General features: G+C 38.8%; 1 pseudogene; it reads right to left on the bottom strand.

The window, feature by feature from the left end:
- Positions 1-6325: 6325 nt before the first annotated feature.
- On the bottom strand, positions 6326-6424 carry LOC130036952 (uncharacterized; annotated as a pseudogene).
- Positions 6425-15002: the final 8578 nt, after the last annotated feature.

Here is a 15002-nt window from a genome sequence, read left to right as displayed (position 1 = left end):
CAAGGGTCTCTTCCAGTGTTGCTCAGGGTACTATGTTGTGCCAGGAAAAGAGTCTGCTTCTTTTACAGGCAAAGTCCACAGTCGTTCCAGTGAGCTATCACTCCAGTCTGAAAGGCTCTTAAGAAAGACTCTCATTTCACAAAATAAGTGGGGAACCTTTATTGCAGATGCTTGTTTAAATTGTTTGGCATGGAACCAGAGACACCAGCTTTCATTCAAAAAGTGGCCAGTGAGATTAATACCAGGAGTTTTGCTCCATGGTTTGGAATCCAGCCACACATTCTAGGGGGAAAGGGAGCTCATATAGAGTAAGGAGCACCAAATAAAGGGTGTTTGGAGGATCCTCCCAGGATTGGAGAAGCATTCTGAAAGTAGAGTATAGACCAACATGATTGCCAGTCAATGCCTCTTTTGCAAACCACAACACCCAAAAGGAAAGAGAGAACAAAAGGGAATGCCCTGCCACAAAGGCATGGTGGGATTGGGGGATAGGGGGTGGGAGGGACACTGGGACCCGTGGTGGTGGAAAATGGGCACTGGTGGAGGGATGGGTATTTGATCATTGTACAATTGAAACCCAAGCACAGAAATTTGTAAATCTATAACTGTACCTCATGGTGTTTCACTAACAAAAATTAAAAAAATATATAAATGGCAGAGAATGGGCACTGATTGAGGGATGGGTACTGGATCATTGTATAACTGAAACCCAAGCACAAAAATTTGTAAGTCTACAACTGTACCTCCTGGTGTTTCAGTAATAAGCATTAAAAGAATAAAAAGTGAGGCAATGCATAAAAAAAAGTGGTCAGGTACCATCAATGCTGCTGCCCACACCCACACCGGGAGTGACAATGCTATGAGCAAGGGTTTCCATACTTGGATTCTCAAGATAGTGCCCCAGGAAATACTGACACGCAGCAGCATTTTGGACCCAACCTATTATAAAATTTGTTAGAGGTTAATTGATACCAAACAAGAAAATTCAGGACTGTTGTGTAGCTTCTTTGATAATTTATTTTTCTCTAGTAGCTTGTAGATATTAGGGGTGGCAGTGGTATATTCTATAATAAACAGTATTGCGTTTTTAAAATGTTGAAGGCCTAAGGTATATAAAGGAGGCAAAATAAAATGAGTAAATATGTACACACATGAACACTTTTGTTCTTTCTTTAGCAATTGCTTGGATGAAAATTGTAGATGGGTAGCATGTATTTAAGTAGCTGGAGATAGGGATCAGGGGTAGTGCGGACTGCAGGGGAGGGTGGAAAGATGGGAAGAGATTATAAGTGTGTGTGTTTATGAGTGCTATTGTGTGAGAATGTTGAGTTTATAAGAATTCATGCATGCATGTGTGAGTAAGAGAGAGAGAGAGAGAGAAAGAGAATGAGTGTGTGTGCATGTATCCGTGTGTGTGTGTTTTCTTAGAAAAATCCTATATTTCACCTGAACTACTGTACCAAGTGATGCTGTCATTCATTATGAGAATGTAATAAATAAATTTTATTAAATTCAGGTGGTGAAATATGTTGGCCTTTAAGCCCTTCCCCTCCCCAATTCATCAAATTCTTCCTATAATTTTCATTTACTCCCTGACCTCTTCAGGACTCAATTGGATTTAATCTGCCACATCCAAATTTATCTCTTTTAGAAAAAGTAATTAGATTAAAATATAAATCACAGTATTGTTAACATTCAAGTGGGTTCTAATGATAATTAATAATTTCTATTCATAGAAATACTTATTCAGGCCACACAATAAGGCAAAATTCAGAATATTGGACAGAAGTCAATTATTTCTCAAGCAGAACTAGCTATATCATAGCCATTCTAAAGATGTTAGAAATGTGCAGTCCAGACATTAGAGGTTCATGCTATAAGTAAAAGATTTCTCGTTTTCTCACCTGAATCCTATTCTCCATAATAATAATTGAATAAATGAATAAGTGACAGAAATAATTGAATGTTGTATTCTTCACTTGAAGGTTTTATTCACAGATCTTGTCTCATAAAAATTATTCAGAAAACATTATATTAAACAAACATTCCATGGTGATTAATCAGAATTCTTATGTTTGAAAGTGACAAACTCATACCACACTCATTTTAAACTAAGAAGATACTTGATTCATGTACCTATAAAGCTGGAGTGCCCTCTAGGTATGGTTGGGTCCAAAGAGTTGATTTTTATTTATTTACTTATTGATTGATTGAGTGATTGACTGAATCACCATGAGTGGTTGACTGAATCACTAGGACATAAAGAGATACAAAGCTGTTCATGAGTAGGTTTCAGTCATACAGTGTTCCAAGACCCATTGCTCCACCAGTGAACATTTCCCACCTACAGTGTCCCCAGTTTTCCCCCTGAAATCCTTTCTCTCCCTCTCTCTCTCCTCACCCCCGCCCCCTGTCTCTCCCTTTATTCTACCTATCTACCCATCTACCGATCTCTCCCTTTTGAGGCATCATGGTTTACAACACAGGAACTGATAGGTTACCATGATTCTTCCTTTACCTATTTTCACTTCACAGTTCTTTTCCAGCATGATCATTTCCAACTATCTTTGTCATAGTGGTCTCTTCTCGATCCCAACTGCCATCTCCCCCAGCCCAGAAGGTAGGCTTCTAACAGTGGACCAATCATCCTGGCCCTTATTTCTACTGTCCTAAGGTATTAATCTAAAGTTATGTTTTTTCATATCCCACAAATGAATAAAATCCTATATCTGTCTGTCTCCTTCTGACTCATCACACTCAGCATGATACTCTTCATGTACATCCATTTATAAGCATACTTCATAACTTCATTTTCACTAACAGCTGCATAGTATTCCATTGTTTAGATATACCATAGTTTCTCTAACTAATCATTGAGGATTCTTGGGCATACAAGTTGTTTCCAGATTCTCACTATTGTGAATAGTGCTTCAATGAACATAGAAGTGCAGATAGCATTTCTGCTGTGTGTTTTGGGGCCTGGGAGTATATTGCCAAAAGTGGTATTGCTGGATTCATGGAAGCTCAATTTGTAGCTTTCTGAGAAATGCCCATATTGTTTTCCGAAAAGGCTGAAGCAATCGGCATCCCCACCAACAGTAAAGAAGAGACCCTTTCTCCACACTTCCATGCTGACATTGGTTGCTCTTGTTCTTTTTGATGTGTGTCAATCTCTGTGGTATGAGATATCTCATTGCTGTTTTGATTTGTATCTCCCTGATGATTCATGATGTAGAAAATTTTACCTCTGTTTTTTGGTCATTTGTATTTATTCTTTGAGGAAGTTTCTGTTCATTTCTTCTCCTCATGTTTTGGTGGGGTTGGATGTCTTTTTCTCATAAAGTTCTACCAGTGCCATATATATCTTGGGTTATATACAATAAGGGGTTAATTGTATGGGTATTGCATAAATAATTTTTCCCCATTATGTGGGCTCTCTTTTTATCATGGTCACCATTTTTTCTGAGTTGCAGAAACTTCTTAGTTTAATGTAGTCTCATTTGTTTATCTTCACTTCCTCTTCCTTGGTCAGTGGTGTATCATTCTAGAAGTTTCCCTTAGCTTTAATGTCATGGAGGGATCTTCCCACATTTTTCTCCATATATCTTAAGAATTCAGGTATGATATTGAGGTCTTTAATTCATTTGATCTGACTTTGTGCCTGGCACTATAAAGAGGTCTGAGTTAAATTTTTTTTGCATGTTGCTGACCAGTTTTCCCAGCAGCACTTGTTGAAGAGACTTCCTTGCTCAACTTCATATTTATTGAGCCTTTATGATACATTAGGTAATAATAATCTGAGGGCCAGCGTCAGGATATTTGACTATATTCCATTGATCTGAGGCCTGTCTTTATCTGAATATCATGCTAATTTGATTACTACGACTTTGTAGTAGGGTTTGAAGTTGGGGAAGCTGTTCCCTTCTTCTTTTTACCAAAGATTGCTTTAGCTCATCATGGGAGTTTATTGTTGTGTATGCGTTTCAAGAGGGTTTAATCTATTTCTTTGAAAAATGTTATGGGTATCCTTATAGAAAGTGCATTAAATCTTTATAGCGCTGTGGGGTGTATTGCCATTTTGACAGTGTTAATCCTCTCAATCAATGAGCATGGGATGTGATTCCATTTCCTCATATCCTCTTTTATTTCATGAAGTAGTGTTTTGTAGAGTGTTTTTGGTATAGGTCCTTAACATTTTTAGTTGATTCTAGTATACTTGATTTTCTGAGGTTATTGTGAATGGGTTTGTTTTTCGCCTATCTCTTTTTTCTCTTTCATTAATAGTATTTGGGAAAGCCATGGACTATTGGATATTGATTTTGTGATATGCTACTTTAGTAAACAAATCTATTCTTCCCAGGATCTTTTTGCTAGATTCTTTGGGATTTTCTAAGTATACTATCATGTCGTCTCCAAATAGTAAAAGCTTGAGTTCTTCCTTTTTTTATCTGGATGCCCTTGATATCTTTTTCTTACCAAAATCATATGGCAAGTACTTCAAGTACTATGTTGAATAGGAGTGGTGAGAGTGGGTAACTTGTTTTGTGCCTGATTGTATTTTGGGAATCTAGCTCATTGATTTTTCTCCAAGCCTTTAGTTTTTCCCCATTGAGAATAATGCTTGGTGTGGGTTTGTAGTAGTTTGCTTTGACTAGATGGAGGAAAGTACTTTCAACTCCCATTTTGTTGAGAGTTTTTCATCATGAATGGGTGCTGGATCTCATCAAATGCTTTATCTACAACTATTGATATTATCATATGATTTTTATCTTTATTTTATTGAGATGGTGTATTCTGTTGATTGACTTGAGAATGTTAAGCCATCCTTGCATCCGCAAGATAAACCTACTTGGTCATAGAGTGTGACCTTTTGAGGAGTTTCTGATTTCTCTTTGCTGGTATAATCTTGAGGATCTTTGCATCTGTATTTATCAAAGAAATAGGTCTGTAATTTTCTTTTTTGTGGTTTCTCTGTCTGATTTGAATATCAGGGTGATCTTTGCCTCATAGAAATTGCTTGGGAGTATTTCTGTTTCTTCAATTTCCTGGAAAATCTTAAAAAATATTGGCAGTAGGTCCTCCTGAAAGGTTTGAAATACTTCATTAGTGAATCCATTTGGGCCTGGGCTCCTGTTTTGGGGGATACTTTTGATTATCATTTCAATTTCCTTGTAGTGATGGGTTCGAGTTTTCAAAATGTTCTTTGTTCAGCCTTGGGAGGTAATTGGAATCCAGTAATTTATCAATTTATTTCAGATTCTCTCATTTCCTGCTTTAAAGATTCTCAAAATAATCTCTGATGATCCTATGGATTTTGTAGTTTCTATTATGATGCCTCCCTTTGCATTTCTGATTCGGTTTATTAGGATTCTTTCTCTTTTCTTTTTGTGAGTCTTGCTAGTGGTTTATCGATCTTATTTATTTTCTCAAAGAACCATGTCTTGCTTTTGTTGGTCTTCTGAATTGTATTTTGGGATTATATCTCATTGATTTCTGCTCCAGGTTTTATTATTTCTTTCCTCCTGGCTAGTTTGGACTCCTTTTCTTGGTCATTTTCCAAAATCTTGAGCTGTAAGTTATTTTTGTAGGCCCTTTCTTTCTTCCAGTTGAATTCTGGCGGAGCTATAAACTTTCCTCTTAGAACTGCTTTTGCTCTGTCCCACAAGTTCTGGTAGTTCCTCGTTGTCATTTTTTCTGGAATCTTTTTATTTCCTCCTTGATTTCTTCTCTAAGCCAATGGTTGTTCATTACTTCCCTCAAATAAAATATTTTCTTGCCGAGTTTTTGTCTGTTTGATCTATTGAGAAGTGAGAAAGTACTGTTGAAATCTCCATCTAGTATTGTGTTGCTATCAATGTTTTTCTTTAAGTCTATTAGAAGTTGTTTTTACGTATTTTGCTGGTCTGTCATTAGGAGCATCTACATTGAGGAGGGTGAGTTCTTTCTGATGTACATATCCCATGATCATTAAGAAATGACCTTCACTGTCTCTTATAACCTTTAGTCTGAAGTTCATGTGGTCTGATACTAGTATTGCCACTGCAGCTTTTTGGAGGTGTTCTTTTCTTGAAGAATTGTTTTCCAGCCTTTTACTTTTAGCCCATGGTTGCTTTGATTGCTCAGATGTATTTCTTGCAGGCAGCAGAATGTTGGGTTCAGTTTTCTATTTCATCCTGCCGTCCTGTGCCTCTGAATTGGTGTATTTAGTCCATTGACGTTGAGAGAGATCATTGTGATAGGGATTGTTGCTATCTTTATGTCGAAATTTGGAGTACTTGTGGGGCTTGTCTTAGCTTAAAGTAGCCCTGTTAATTCTTAATGCAAGAAAAATATGGAACACTTTACAAGTTGGCCTGTCATCTCTGTGTAAGGATCATGCTAATCTCTGTATCATTTCAATTTTAGCATATGTGTTGCCAAACTCAGTATAAGAGTTGATTTTTTCCCCTATTTTTCTCTTCTGATTTCTCTGAGTGTTGTCCTTACTCACTCCTATGGCAGACAGTGATTCCCAATCTAGGAAGGTATTTCAAAGGAGCTTGAAGTGATAAATTTAGAACATTAATGTCCCAGAAGGAAAAGTATGGTTTTTACAATATTATATTTTACCATACCCAGGGCATCAGTTTTGCAAAATAATTCTTTTGGAAGATAGAGAATCAGTGTTGTTTAATGCTCTTCCCTGAAATCTTCATTAAGAAAATTAAACTGGAGCCTTTTGCTATTCTCACCTCGGTCCCGTGTACATCTCCAGAAAACGGTGGATGGCGTTGTCCGCACTTTGACCACCTTGAAAGTAAGTAGGATTTTTCTCCTGAAGGAAGAGGTGAGAAGCATATTGATGATTTCATTCCACTTTATTACAAGTTAAACTTGAAGGGAATGTGAGACTCATGAGGCTCCTGTAAAGGACAGAAAAAGGGTCTCAATGTAGTTTAATGGCCCAGACACATTAACAACACAGATGACTCAAAGTAACCTGTGTGCATCTTTGGGTGTATAGTGAGTTTTATATCTACTCATAGTGATTCTCAGTCATTCCACATGGGCAAAACAGACCTGTAATTAAAAATCTAGTTCTCTGAGCAGAATGGGCTTTCTTAGGTGATTGAACATGTGTGTAATATTTTATTACTAAGCACATACAACTGTTTGAATGATGTGTACTTTTCGATCAAAAATTAAGTCCAAATATCTCTGAAATGGCAGTCTCCTGATGCCGCACCTGGCTTTCCTCACTGGGGCCCCTTGGAGGGGGTGGGTTGAGTTTCCCTCACCACCCCGAGCAGAGACCTGGCAGCTGAAGACCTCTGCAACCAGCCATAGTTATGCTTAAGACCACTCTCACCACACTTGAAGGAGCCTCATGCATGAAGGAACTGGCAGAGGAACCCAGGTGTGCGGGACCCGGGGCTGAGATATTCAAGACTGCTCGGACCAAGAATGGGCCTCCTCCATCCAGTTCCCCCATCTTCCAGTAGCTAAGTGTTACACCCACGGACTGCCTCTGGAGCCATGTAATCCCATCAATGGCCAAGATCCAGATACTGGATCTTGTTGATAAGATAACAACTCATATTGTCCAGTTCTCTTTCTCAGAGAACATGGCAGGTTACCAAGCGTATCTTGCCTACATGGCAGAGACTGGCAAGCTACCCGTGGTGTGTTCTATATGCCAAAACCCAGTAACAATGAAGTATCTCATTTCCCTGACCGTGAAAAAACCTCCAATGTGGCACTTGCTAAAATCTCAGGGCTAGGACGAATGGACATGTAACTGGTGCATGATACCAGTATTCCTCCCACCATGCCCCAAAACATGCCTTTGTGGCAGGGCATGCTCTTTTTTTCTCTGGGGCCATGGCATGCCAGAGAGCCACTCGTGGTGGGCAACTCATGGTCTTGGCTGGCAGGACGAATGGGCTAGTTTTACCCCTCACCCCCAATCCCACGAGACTGTAGTTGCCCTGTCACCCTAGCTCATACCTGGCTGTCCAATAATCTCTGAGGTGGTGGGCATCGTGCCGCCAGGGGGGAGAAAGGCAGAAGCGACAAATACCCTTTCCCACCTGAGGGAGAATGGTGCCGTAGCTTAATGCATAGTTCAGTCACATTTCTGCCCAAAGCCTCTGGGTTCCGAATTGGATCCATATGCCTCTGGGGCTGTGGTCATGCTGGATAGCCTCTTGTGAGAGTCAAATCGTGATCTTGGTGGGGCAGAAAGAATGGCTCTATGGTCTACTTTTGGCATGCATCTCCCACCCAGAGCGGGTCCTCCAAATACCCTTTAGTTGGTGTTCTGGTCTCTATCTGAGCTGCCTTTCCCCCCAGCATGTGATGTCGGCTTCCAAGGCCTGGAGCAAACCTCCTAGTCCTTATCACTCTATTCTTGGGTATTAGTCTCTTATTCTGTTACTTTATATTCCACAGATGAGTACAATCTTTCGATGTCTGTCCATATCTTTCTGACTCATTTCACTTTCTATGTTGATCCACTTTATGCAAATTTCATGACTTCTTATTTTCTAACAGCTGCATAGAATTCCACTGTGTAGATGAAAGAAAGTGGCATTAACAAGTCATCTGTTCTTGGGCACTAGGGTTTTTTTTCCCCAGATTTTGGCTATTGTGAACAGTGCAGCAATGAACATACAAGTGCAGATGTCATTTCGGCTGTACTTTTTTGCCTCTCCAGGCTATATTCCCAGGAGTGATATTGCTGGGTCAAATGGGAGCTCAATTTCTAGTATTCGGAGAACCGTTCATACTGTTTTCCAAAACGGCTGAACCTGTCCGCATTTCCACCAGCAGTGAAGGAGAGTCCCTTTTTCCCCACATCCACGGCAACACCGGTAGCTTTTGTTCTTTTGGATGTGGGTCAGTTTCAGTGGTGTGACGTGATATCTCTTTGTTGGTTGTACCTGCATTTCCCTGATGATTAGTGATGAAGAGCATTTTTCATGTGCCTTTTGGCCATTTGGTATCTTCTTTGAGAAAGTTACTGTTCATTTCATCATCCCATTTTCTGATAGGGTTGCATGATTTCTTCTTGTAGAGTTCAACCAGAGCCTTGTATATTGTTGATATCAACCCCTTATTACATAGGCATTGGGTGAATATCCTTTCCCATTCTGTAGATTGTCTTTGTATTCTGGTCACTGTTTCCTTTGAGGTGCAGAAGCTACTTAATTTAAGATAGTCCCCTTTGTTCATCTCTGTTTTCACTTTTTTGGCCAGTGGCATGTTATCTTTGAAGATACCTTTAGCTTCAATGTCGTGGAGGGTTTTGCCCACCTTGTCTTCAATGTACCTGATGAATTCTGTTGTGATGTTGAGGTCTTTGACCCATTTTCATCTGACTTTTGTGCTTGCTGTTAGGTAGAGGTTTGAGCCCATTTTATTGCATGTAGCTGTCCAGTTTTTCCAGCACCGTTTGTTAAAGAAGTCTTTCTTGCTCCACTTCACATTTATTGCTCCCTTATCAAAGATTAGATGAACATATATTTGAAGGTGTGTGTCAGTATATTCAATGATGTTCCATTGGTCGGCGGCTCTGCCTTTGTTCCAGTACCATGCTGTTTTAATTATTATCGCTTTGTAGTAGAGTTTGAGGTTGGGGAAGGTGAGGCCTCCCATCGTCTTTTTCCCAAGTATTGCTTTAGCTATTCGTGGGCGTTTGTTGTTCCATATGAATTTCAGGAGTGATTGATAAACTTCTTTGAAGAATATTATGGGTATCTTTATAGGGATCACATTGAATTTGTACAATGTTTTGGGGAGTATTGTCATTTTGACAATGTTAATTCTCTCAATACATAAGCAGGAGATATGTTTCCATTTCTTCGTGTCCTCTTATTTTCTGTTGTATAGGTCCTTCACTTCCTTAGTTAAGGTGATTCTGAGATACTTGATTTTCTGAGGCATGATTGTGAGTGGGTTGCTTTCTTCATGTCACTTTCTTCTCTCTCATTATTTGCATATAGAAAAACCATAGACTTTTGGGTATTCATTTTATAGCCTGCAACTTTACCATATAAATCTATTGTTTCTAGGAGTTTTTTGGTAGAGGTTTTAGAATTCTCTAAATATAGTATCACATCTTCTGTGAATAGTGAGAGCCTGATTTCTACTTTTCCTACATGACTACCCTTAATATCTTTTTTTATATAACTCCTATTGCAAGTAATTCCAGTACTATATTCAACAGAAGTGCCAAAATGATTTTTTTTCTTTTTGGGTCACACCCTGCGATGCTTAGGAGTTATTCCTGGTTCATGCACTCAGGAATTACTCCTGGCGGTACTCGAGGGACCGTATGGGATGCTGGGAATCGAACTTAGTTTGGTTGCATGCAAGGCAAACGTCCTACCCCTGTGCTATTGCTCCAGCCCCCAAAATGAAATTTTACTAAACACTTTCTATCTGTAAATTTCTATGCTAAGAACAGTGGTATAAACGGTGATATCTGAGTAATTTACAAGTAGATTATGAAGACAAATAATATAAAGAATTTCTTTGTATGAATTTCCAAAATGTGTAGCTTTTATTAAATATGTTAAGAATGAACCGGAGGTCTTGATTATACCATGAAAATGATTTCCCTGTTAGAAGTTACCCTTCTAAAATGCAATAAAGTGACACATTTTGAAAATGTTGATTATTCGTTCATTAATTCAATGAATATTTGTTAGTCTGGGGGTGCAGTGCCTCCAGGAAGCCAACCAGCACCCTCGAGGTGAGTACATCTACAGTCTAATGGTGCCATCATGCTGCCTGATAACCCCAGATTTCCACTGTGCCTCTGGCTGGATCCCAACACCTCAGAACTAAGTTTCCCAAGAAATTAAACTCCCAAAAGATATGTGGGAGTCATGTTCTCAAACCACCCCTGGCTCAGCTATACAAGCTAATGTATTGGTCTTGCTTAAGTGACCTATAAATAAATCTTGAAAGAGATCAAAAGTCACAGTTAACCTTGGACCTGCACACGGCAGAACATACTAGGGTAAATCGGAGGGAGGCAGGTTAGTTTGTTGCCCACGCAACCAGAACTCAGGGCAGCCACTTGCTCCCACAAACCAAAATCTCCACCATGCCCTAGTCTCATTACATTGTCTCAGGATGGATTTCACTGAAATAGAACAGCTGAAATTTCGGATATGATGAAATGATAGCACAGTGGGTAGGATGTTTGCCTTACATGCGGCCGACCCGGGTTCGAATATCAGCATCCCATATGGTTCCCTGAGCTCCGCCAGGAGTAATTCCTGAGTGCAGAGCCAGGAATAACTCCTGAGCATCGCCGGATGTGACCCCCCCAATAAAAATACTAAATTCCTTGAACAAACATGATGACCTCTTAGTACCTGTATGAGAACAATAATGCACAAAATTAAAAGGAGAGAGAAAGAATTTAAAGAGCCTGCCATAGAGACAGGCTGGGGGTGGGGTAGGGTGTTGGGGGATGTTGTAGGGAACCAGGGACATTGGTGGTGGGAAATTTACACTAGTGGAGAGAAGCATGTTGGATCGTTGTATGACTGGAAGCAAATTATGAAGTTTGTAATGGTCTATCTCACAGATATTCAATAAAAATTTAAAAATATATATCCTTAATTGGTAGCTCAGACTACTGATAGAACTTTGAAAACCAGCATATCTATTTTTGTGTTCTCAGTAGGAAAAAAAAAATGTTACTCACCTGTGTGCAAATAGCTTGAAAATGCTAAACCGAAAGATACATCAATGCTTGTCTCTGGCATGAATACTGTAATTGCAGGTATGTTATGTTTTAGAATCAGTTCATGGACAAGAAGTCAAGAGAAGCAGTGGCAAAGAGCAACAGTATTGAATCGATAATGTTTGAGGAGCTTGCAAGGGAGACTAAAGATTTGGCATGAGAAGAGGGAAAAAAACGAAGAGTTAAGTATTAATAAGTATCATGACAAAAATGCAAGGGAGGACATTTTTTGGCAATCATCACACTCTGTTGAGCTTTTGGTGAGGATAAGTATTAGAAAGTATCTTTCCCATTTAGTGGTAAAAAGGAAACTTTGATGGGTGCATTTAAAAAAAATTACTTTAATAATTAGAATCACCAAGAGATACACAGTTACAAGGTTGTTCATAATTGAGTTTCAGTCATAGCACCCTTCCAGTAAAATGGGGGTGTTTTTGAAGGAATATCCCTGGTGCGAAGACTAGGGCATCTGAATCTTAACACATTTCACCAAATATATGATCTGTACTCACATGATTTACACTGTCTCCCCTGATCTTTGATTTACGTTTTCACGCAATATTTCCTTGTGAAACTCACCAAAAGTGAGGGTACCTATTTAAGACAAGTACATGTTTCTCTGACATTATATATTTTTGGTTGCTGACAGAGTCTTTAAAGCAATGCTCAGGAGGTGTGGGGGCCCCACAGGCAATTCTCAGAAAACGTGTCCATGGTGCTTGGTGTCCTCTGAGGCTATACAGTCTTTGATACTCTGGCAATCAGGTGCTGCTGGGAGTCAAATTGAGAGCATGTGAGACAATTTCCATAAGCACTACATTATCTCCTGCGGCCCTGGGTATTAGATTGATGTCAGCATTCTGAGGTCCTCCCTTTTGTCAGAAAGCAGAGACTTGTGCAGGAGAAATTGGAAGAAACCTTAGGGTTTAGCTAGGTTGACTGAGTAGACGGTGATACCATTAAGATTGGAACATAAAGTAAAAATAAAACAAGAGAAAGATCTAACAATTATAAACAGGGCTATAGTACTCAAAAAGTTTAGAAACAGTCACATTGGCAAGTAGTTTTAAAAAGCATCCAGGAGAGAATATAGTATTGTGAGTGAACGAATCTACTCTATGGATTCATCTCATCCTTGAAATGGAAAAGGACAATGTGTTACAGTTACAAATTTACAAATAAGATATATACCATCGTATATTTCATCATATATTTCTGCTATGTTCCTATGCTTTACCAAGTATTATTCCAATTTTTAAATTTACTTTAATCATTAAAAGAGTATTTCTCTATATTAATCTTTTTAATGAAATATTTCATTAAAAACGTTTTTTAAAAAAATTATTTAAAATGTTTTATTAAAATGTTATTTAAAAAGAAACATATGGGCCACATAGTTAGTGCAATTTGTAGAGGGTTTGTATGCAGCGAATCTGAGTTCAATCCCCAGAATCCTGAGACTTCCAGAAGTGATCTCTGCATACAGAGTCAAAAGTGAGCCCGGAGCACATCTGGGTGCGCTCCCTTCGCCACAAAAAAGGAAGAAAAGAAAAACATATAACTGATACTTGAGTAACATAGAGGTTAAGGTTGCTAATTCCTATATAATTTTTGAAAGCCCCCAAAATTATTAGTTTGCTATTGACCAAGAAGATGGTTTTTTTTTTTTGAAGATGGTTTTTTAATAGTATTTACTTACATTGTCTAAGTAGTGATATGTGTGGTATAGAAATCTGTGCATTGTGATACATTTTAAAAAATTATAATGCATTTTATAATGGACTTTATAATACACTTGTATTTTATAGTAATAAGTGATAAATTATATTTCTGCTTTTGTGGGGTATTTGGGCCATAGTATGTGGTGCTTGGGACTTCTGACTCTGTGCTCAAGGGTCATTCCTGGTGGAGCCAGCCATTAATTTGGGTTGACTGTGTGCATGGTAATTGCTTTAATCCCTATACTAAGTCTGGGTTCCAATCAAATAAATTATCTGCATATATTTTATACATTCATGGCATACTTTTTCTTAGATTCTTTGATATATCTAGGATATATTGATCATCTTTAGGAAAAGATATTACCTGATTTTTAAATATTTGTAATTTGTGGGGAAATTTTAATTTCTCATGTTAATTTGTGCTCTTTGTCTACTAGTGAGCTTGAAAATTGTTCTTGTGTGGTACTACATGGAAAAAAGTATGCTAAGCGAAATGAGTCAGAAAGAGAGGGACAGACATAGAAAGGTTGCATTCATCTGGGTAACATAAAGTAACAAAATAAGAGACTAACAACCAAGAACAGCTGTGATAAATATCAGGTTGTTCACTCCATGGCTTAGAGGCCAACTGCATTCTCTAGGGGTAAAGGCAGCGCAGATAGAGAAGGGAGCACCCAATAAATGGTGCTGGGAAGATCTGCCCAGGAAGGGAGATGCCTGCTGAAAGTAGTCTAAGGCCCGAAGAGGATTGCCACCCAATGTCTCTTCTGCAGACCACAGCACCCAAAGGGAGAGACAGAACAAAAGGGAGTGCCCTACCAAAGAGGCAGGGTGGGATGGGGATGGGGGTTGGGAGGGATACTGGGATTGTTTGGAGTGGAGAATGGGCACTGGTGCTGGGATGGGTACCCGATCATTGTATTACTGAAACCCAAGCACAACAACTTGTAAGTCTACAGTTGTACCTCATGGTGTTTCACTAATGAAACAAAAAAAAAATTTAAAAAAGGAAATTGCTCTTGTGTTTACTAGTCATTTACACTTCTTTCAATACAGATTATATGATCATGGTTTATGCTTATTTTTTCTATACAAGTTTACTAGCTAAATACTGATTTATTTCACAACACTGATTTATTAAAAACATTCATACTTTGACTATCATATTAATTGCCAGAATTTGTTGGTTTTACTTGTTTTTTGATCACGTAATTTGAATTTTAAATTTTTCTTTCAGATTCTAAAATTTTGACACAAATGAGCATATGTTTTTCTTTATCTTCTACAGTTTTAAACGGAGAACAACTGTTTGTTTTGTACAAATAAGATACCTGTGCATTTACAAGCAGTAGGGCGTTCGCCTTACAAGCGGCCAACATAGCCGACCTGAGTTCGATTCCCCCGCCCCTCTCGGAGAGCCCGGCAAGCTACTGAGAGTATTCGATTCGCCAAACACAGTAACAACATAGTCTCCAATGGAGACGTTATTGGGCCCGCTCGAGCAAATCGACAATCAACGGGAGGGCATTTACCTTTACCTT

This window comes from Sorex fumeus, unplaced genomic scaffold, assembly GCF_029834395.1.
Source record: "Sorex fumeus unplaced genomic scaffold, SorFum_2.1 ptg000070l, whole genome shotgun sequence".
Lineage (NCBI taxonomy): Eukaryota > Metazoa > Chordata > Mammalia > Eulipotyphla > Soricidae > Sorex > Sorex fumeus.
Note: the sequence above shows the minus strand (reverse complement) of the source record. Positions and strands in the feature narration are given on the sequence as shown.